An 8447-nucleotide genomic window follows, 5' to 3' on the forward strand; every position below is an offset into this window, starting at 1 on the left:
ATTGGGTACCCTGATTATGGTTTTTTGTTGTTGTTGTTGTTGTTGTCTGTTTTGGGACATTACTTGACCAACAAAGAATGCGGGGTATGGAACCGTTCAGGAGGTTAACTTCCGTGTGTGTGTGTGTGTGTGTGTAACATGTGTGACACATGACATTAAACATGTCTAATTTTAGACAGTTTAGACAGTATCAGACCAAAGAGAAAACACATCCCCCACAGAGACAACCATAAAAATAAAATAGAAAAGGAGTATTTGTGGATGTTCCGTTTGCTTGGAGTGGTATGGTAACAGCCATCATGGACTTCTGAAATATTGTCCTGTTTTCCTGTTAGGTTTTTTTTTTTTACTGTCTTACAGACGCAGGGGGTAGTCAGAAAATGAGCTGTTTTTTTTAAAAGAGTCATTGAGTTCCAAGGCTAAATTAAATCAGAGGCATAAACTGAACTCAGTGGCCTTTTCCTTCAATTCTATCCCACAAAATAAAACACTACTAAAATATTTAGTAGACAGTCTATTTCCCAGATTTGAACAGTTACAAATATCAGTTACAGAAATGTCTACAATGCTCCCATTAGAATGAAACTCCGCTCTGGTTTTATGACCTTGTCACTGTGTGGATGTATTTTTTTCCACTTAGTGAAATGAACCAGTTTGGGTTTGAAAAAGTGGAGCAGCCTACACATCTACCCCACACTGTATTATAGCACACTCTGTTATTAACTCTAAATGCACATTTAGCATTGATTGGTTCAGTCCAAGTGCCTTGGCAGAAACGCTTCTCGCATCCATCCACAGAGGCTCTTATTGACAATATGTTAAGTGAAATAAATGGCATTTGAATGTTCTTCTTTACTAAATAACCATTTTAAACTGATCAGTTCACACTTTTTAAATGTCTTTAAGTAGATCAGAAACGAGAGTGGACAGCACACCAGAGGTCACCGGCCACGTTTGTGGGTCAGTTCATCCCATCATTGATTGTGACAAGCCTCATAAGTCAAACAATACCCCTTCCGATTTGAATGTCGAGAAAATTTTCAATGGTTGCCCCGCAGAACAGAAGTGAAGGTCCTGATAGAGACTGATAGATTGTCTCAGAGAAGTGGTGTTATTCCTGCCAAGGCTGTAAGTGCATTAAGGCTCTTGATGGTGTCCTCTAGGCCTGATGCCTGTTGTTCCTGGTGCTTTCCTGTCAGGTCAGATCAATGCAGAGAGAGAGAGAGAGAGAGAGAGAGAGAGAGAGAGAGAGAGTGCTCCTGGATGGAGGACAAGCTTGTGTTTGCTGCCTTTTTGTTTTGTTAAATTGTATTGGATGAGAGTGGTTCTTAAAAGCCATTACATAGACATTACTGTGCACAACTCCGAACGACAACACAGCTTTTCTTAATGCAGTCGTTGGCCCCATAGCATTACATCAGCCGATCATTCTGATAAATGAGACTGTAAACTGAACTCAGTTTCACTCACGGAGACAAGATGATAGCCTAAAAAAGCCAAAGACTAAAACCAGATACATCCATTCACTCGCAAACATACATTAAAGGGCAACCCCCACGCTACCCCACCAGTTCTTTTTTTCACTGTCATTTCTTTCAGTTTTGATGTGCTTTACTGCGCCTCTCAAGATGGAGATGATTCTTTTCCCTCGCTGACTCTACAAGAGTCTCTTAAGGAGGAATCTGGACACAGTTTATAATAAGAGCACTGATTTCTTCACGCAAGTGTTTTCGTTCAGTCATCCATGATGTAGAAGCAGGCCTATACTCTTCCTAACGACCGCTCATGTGAAACATCCCCCTAGTGGCCGAACTGTACAATTACAGCAGAGCCTCACCACAAAATGACTTATCACAGGTTTTAATGAAGGAAGTTAAACACTCTACTTCCAAAGAATGTGGAATATAGCTAGAAAGTTGTGTTTTTGTTTTGGTCTTTTTGGCCTGAAACTGGGTCGAAGGACGATTCAAGTTCTCTTTTTAAATTCTCTCTTTTCACTGTAAAACAGTGTGCTCTTGCACAGTGTGGAGGGACATTAAGAGATTCATTATAGACTCATGTGGTGGTGTTGCAAATTACGCTGAGTTCAGGAAACTTCAATATTTTATATTATACTCACATATCTGTTATCAAAAGTTTCAGACAGAACTTCATACAGCATTTATTGTTGCAACCCATTGAAATTCCAGTACAATGTATATGCTGCTGTGAGGACTAGACTGTTTCTCTTTCACAATGCATTCAGTATGGAAATGACCTGATACGATCAGCACACTCACTCATTCTGTGGACAAATCACATCTAATGTAACTCTGCTCTGTCCTTTTGTTTGATTGTAAGATTGTAGTTGTCGTCTTTGTGAGATAAAATGTCTGGTCTTTGTTTGTAGTTAGATAGGAGCTGGCAGACTGGCAGCTCTTTGCTGGTATTGGTCATGTTATTGTAGACCTACCATGACAAAGTCACATTTTGACCTCTCTTTGACCTTGGTCATATGTAAATATTAGAGATTGGGGTCAGTGATTCACACTGTCTTAAGCAACACACGCATACATCTGCACGCACACACGCGCATGCACACACATACACACACACACACACACATACACACACACACTCTCTCTCTCTCTCTCTCTCTCTCTCACATACACACACGTGCGCACACGCACACACACACACACACACACACACACACAGTCTTTAGTTTTTAATTTTTGTAGTGTTTAATCCGTTTCCCCTCTCAACCCAGAGTATGGAGACCCCTCAGTGCACAGAGGTCAATGCAGGTCAACCATGAAGTTTGTGTGACATTCAAAGGACACTCAGGAGTGTGTGTGTGTGTGCGCGTCTGTGTGTGTGTGTGTGCATGCGCGCAAGACCATGAGTTCTAGGCCCAGAAGGACTTTTTAGGTCTCTCTCTCTCTCTCTCTCTGATTATCAGATGGGGGAAGGATGGGTGGATGTCATGAAACTCTCTAATCTGGCCCTCTGAAGTGTTCTGAGGGAAGAGAGAGAAAGTATGACTACCTCAGAAGAGCAAAAGAGGATTTCATGACTAGCTGACTTTCAGACATTTTTGCAGTCTTTCAACAAAAGTATATATGTTTGTAAATTTTTAAAATTAAAAGTAGACTGAGGGGGGAAAAATGAAAAGAAATTACAGCATAGGAGTGAGAGGAGGGTTTGAGTAATGGGATGAGATACAGGGAGCAGAACAGAGCTTTAGTTTGGCAGACCCATTTTGCCACTCCACTCTCTCAAATCCAAAGACGAGACCTGTCCTCTGCGGTGTTACAGGGCCGCTGTTTCACTGTCTGCATTGGGTAGGCTGATCCTCTACGGGGTCTGTATCCTCCCTCCTCGTGGTTAAGATTATCACAATGACAAGCGGAAACTGATCCCACATCAGTGTTTTTGAGAGAAATGCAACCCTGAGAATGACACAGTATGGTGTGGAATATGTCAAAAGTCTGTGTAAACAGGTCAGAGCTCTGAAAATAGGCTTGTAATAAAAAGTGAATGTGATAATAATCTAATCTAATCCTCCATCTGGTCAGAGCCGGTGGTTGCTTATGTTTTAAGGAGACTCTGCAGACTCTCTGTAATTGATAGTCCTGTGTGGTTTGCATCAGAATTGAAGGAAGGTTGGAGGAACCCCTGTGGATTGCCACAAACAGGAGTCTGGGAACAGGCTCTGTAGTGTGGACCTATAGATGAGTAGATAACACACTGCAAGCCTATTTGTTCACACATCAGTGCGAATTGGGGATTTTCACTATAGGTAACCACTGTGATCTGTATCTGTGTGTGTGGGACACAGAGAGCAAGAAAGCAAGAGAGAGAAAAGAGAGACAGAGAGAGAGGGAAAGTGAGTGTGTGTGTGTGTGTGTGAGAGAGAGAGAGAGAGAGAGAAAGAGAGAGAGAGAGAGAGCAGAGAGAATCATCCAGTTTTCAAATCTATTTACACGTGCTCACTCCATCTAAGACCACAAAGACAGCACAAAATAAGATCACTTTTATGTTTGAGCTAAAATGGCTTGTAAACAGTAGTTAAGTGTATTTTCATCGTTCTCTTTAAATGAGCATTCTGTCTTGATTGATTGATACACAAAATTATTCCTTGTAGGGGAAATTTGTTGAGCTATATTAGGAAGGAAACAATACTACTCTTAACAACAAACATGTACTGACATACGTTTAGTGTTGTGACATACAAGCATGGAATTAGCAATAATAAAAGCAGAGTAAATAGTATGTCACTGAATGTGAACATTAAAAAGGTCTAGTGGTACAACCAGATGAAATTAAACAGCATAGATAGAATATGGAAATGAAAGACTAAATAGTTGTTTATTTACTTATTCTACCTATGATATTTCATGTCTTTTTTCTATTTACCTTGCGTCATTTCAGATTTTTCAGAAAATTCCAAATGAGTGTTAATTATAATTGTATCTGCCCCATTTCACCTTGAATATCCCACTCCCCCCCCCCCCCCCCCCCCCCCGCCGTCAGTTGTTTTGCAACGATGTAAACAGAGCAATTTCGGGTACTTTCACTTTGGTTAGTCTTTGGAAAGTCCCAGGGTTCCTGGTATAGCAGGGTGTCTTTCACTGGCAAGCCTCTGTAACTGCCAAAAACGATCTCCTTGACTGCCTATTTCCCAGCTTTCCTCAATAATATGAGAGCAGTTTCTGGGAATCAGAAATGGGAGAGGTTGAGCGAGGGCGAGGGGGGGGGGGGTGTGATCTGACACCCTGACAGCACCAGTCTCTATCTTACTCATTTATCAGCAGGCAAGGGAAAGCCAAGGCCTTTAATGAATCTCTGTGTACACCTTCACTGTCTGGTACCCAACCACATAACAGTTGGGAAGGTGATAGGAGGGACGAGGACACGGGCATCTGAGGATGTTTTACGATAGTGTCTGTGTTCACACCAAGAGTCATGCTTCTAATTTAGGCCTATAATTATGTCTTTCACTGACAGAGGCAAAACAGCGGTAAATCAAAGAGTATGGCTTTTATTTTTTATTTTATTAGATATATATTTTGGTCTTTCAGAGACAGAGATAGTTGATATAGGAGTCAGTCAGTTATACCAATTGATTGCCTGAAGACCTTTTTTTGTCAGAAATGGTGCAGATTTTCTGTTTGACATTGTTTGTGAATCTGTCATGGTATAAGTAAAAGCGAATACAATTTTAAATGTGAGCAAAAGAGACAGAGATTGTGTATGTTTTTGTTTAAGCGAAATGTGTGCTTCGTTTGAGTGTTTTGTTTCGACATAGGGTGTGTGTAAAAGTGCTCGTGTGTTTGTGGCGACGCCTTTGTGAATGCAGTCAGGACATAAAGCTATAAATTATCCCTTGGCCTTCAGACTTAGCAGCAGCACAGGCAGGTCTCCATATTTATGCCTCCCTCAGGACCACATGAATAATGGGCCAAATCAACCAATCAGACGCCAGCTGCGAGAGTGAACTAATAATAACCTTTGAGTGGTCTCTTCTGTATATCTGTGGGGCACAGGAATAGATTTAATATGGTATCTGAAGATGATATGACAGAGATATGACACAGAGAGAGAGAGAGAGAGAGAGGGAGGAGAGAGCAATAGAAAGAAAAGCTGATGCGTTAGGGCACAGGACTCAGAGAACATGGATTTGAAGAGGATGAAAGAGAAATACACTGGAAGAGGAGTATGAAGGAATCATAGAAGTCTGAGTGGAACAAGTGTGGTTTCGTTCACACTGTCACTGACAGCCTGTGTGGGTCCGGGGGAAGGAGGGGTTCTGATGTGTGGTCCTGTGAGCACATTGTTACAAGTAAGCCAAGTGTGCCAGTGCCCGTTGTGGTTCCTGACGAACACTACTGTTCAAGACACAGAGAAACAGATAGGAAAAATAATGTAATTTTTGTAATAAATATAATGTTTTACAAGACACTTCATGACTGCTTTGGGCCAGGCCGTGAGCATTTTAATGTTTTGCCTCATAGTGACTTGCGTCCTGTGTTTAATCAGCCGTGTTTTTTGATTAACTGACTGAATGAAGCCCTGGGATTCACTGAATGCTTTTACCATTTATTCAGTGCAGCTCAGCTTTTCCAACATACCACTTAGATAATGAGCACTGGCTTCTTATGTAAATCAGTCTTACATCCATTCTTTTATTTGTAGTTATGAATATCTTTCCTATGATTGTTCATAAAAATTAATAGAAAAAGATTTAAAAGAATGTTGGTTTGGATGAGAGCCCAGTAGCTGGCAACTGGATGCTTTCAGAAGTAATGTAGAAAACCTTTTCTTCAGTCTGGGTTTTTGAACACATTTGAAGAGTTTTGTTATTTTGTTATTTAGTTCAGGTTACGTTATAGAATAACACAGTCAAGCATAACCTCATAGCTGACTTGAATTCAAACCAGTCCAAACTAACACAGGTAGGCCTACATTATTAACTGTAAATCTTTTGATAATATTGTAATTCAGCATTTTTTGACACGGTTGTTCCTTGGATAGATTATGAATATTCTGACTGGATTCTCAGGTAGACTCGGCGTCACTTACCTCTGCCCAATAACATAAAACTCCAGGGTTCAAATGAGCCCGGGCCAAACAGTGAACAAAATGGAATATCAGTGCTTGGCTATACCCTCCATCTTTGATTCCTTCGTTTGCAGGTAAAGCTGGGAGTAGACACAGTGCTGTATTCTAATTATAACCCATAATAACCCCACTGAAGAAACCCAGTCACCCTGTCATTATGGTTGCATAACAACAGAAGGCTGGGATTAGTGTGGATGCACACTGTAATCAAGATGCTCTTTCTGCATGGCAGTGGTGCAAGTATCTGTGTTTTGTGGACAAAATATTCCCCTTAGTTCCTGGAGGTTGGTTAGAATACGCAAGAGGTGAATCCGGATCAGGAAAAAAAACCTGGAGAACTTTCATAGTCATCTCTTTGACCAAGTTCGTTCCGTCTTTTCATTAAAAACCCAGATGGTTCTCTCTAAATGATAGTTGTTTCAGTTTATCTTCTAGTACATAAAGGCTGGTTTTGATACAGGAATTCCTGTTGTTTTTTGGTTGTAGACACCACAGCTGCACTGTGGAAATATATCAGCCAGTTAGAGTAGTTGTTGTTTCGGAGACTGACCTTGCCCAATGTGAGAACTTCCCAGTGCTGGACGGGAAGACGGGAAGACTTGTTGTTTTGTACTTGGGAACGTGGCACATCATGAAAGATGTGAGATGGACAAGCTACGTTTTAGTCCCTAAATTTGCAGTCCCCTTTGACTCTTAAGTTGACACTAAACTTGACCACATTCAGCTTGCATCTGGGGTCTGCTTTGACATATGGCCCATCCTGCAGCCATTTTCTATAGAGCTTTCACAAATGGTCAAAAGTTAGCAGGGGTCCTAAGCAGAGAGAGAGAGAGAGAGAGAGAGAGAGAGGGAGAAGGGGAAGCCGAAACATCTGTGATGTCATCTCAAAGGCTTTATATTGACAAGAGATCCTGAGATTTCTTGGACTAAATTTCTCTCAGCCAGTTGTACATAAGATTTTGCATAGGCCTGAAGCCAGTGACTGAATTCACTGGCTTTGAACAACAAACACATGCCTACACTGCTGTAGAACGCCTGTTTATGTTAAAGAGAGTAGAAGAGAACAGCATGTCAGCAAGATACTCTAATAAGCACTGTGAGTAAAACACACACACAAACACACACACACTATCTACTTCAACTCGTGTGTTGTCTTGCATGTGGCTTGGAGAAATTTTCTCTGGCCTAAACAACAGTTTTGCTAATTTATAAATGTTTGCACCTGTACATAGGCAAAAAACGCAAATGTGATAGTGTGTAAGCACAAACCCCTTTACTTCCCATACATTCAGCCTCCTTCACACACACACACACACACACACACACACACACACACGTGCACTTGAAAAAACCTTTTAATCTGAAACAACTTTAAAGTAAACATATAAACACAAGAGATCGTACAGGTACATCTGTACGAAAATTTTTCCCGTGACACTGTTTTGCAGAGAGCTGAAGACACACACTTATACACAGTTCTTCCCGCTGGGACGCCCTCTTGTCACATTCCTCAGCCGCCCTGACTGTGTCTTAGCTCGCTCTTTCTGGCAATGGCTCGAACCAGCGCTGCCCACGCGCTTAACTCACAACAGATGTGGAAAGTGGAGCAGCCAAGCTCTGCAGAGGACACAGTAGAGGGGAAAGATTTGCCTTCTAAATGCTTTTGTAATGTAACGGCAAAAACACATAATGTTTTCTATGATCTTTTTACATCTATACAGTTACTTTTTAATCTGCGTTAATCACCATAATGTTCACTGATGTTTAAAGACTTTATAAAGTATCTTTTTCAGGGTTTTTGATGCATAGTATATAACTATAGCCACAAGCAAACAAGTAAATAC

This window comes from Chanos chanos, chromosome 3, assembly GCF_902362185.1.
Source record: "Chanos chanos chromosome 3, fChaCha1.1, whole genome shotgun sequence".
Taxonomy (NCBI): Eukaryota; Metazoa; Chordata; class Actinopteri; order Gonorynchiformes; family Chanidae; genus Chanos; species Chanos chanos.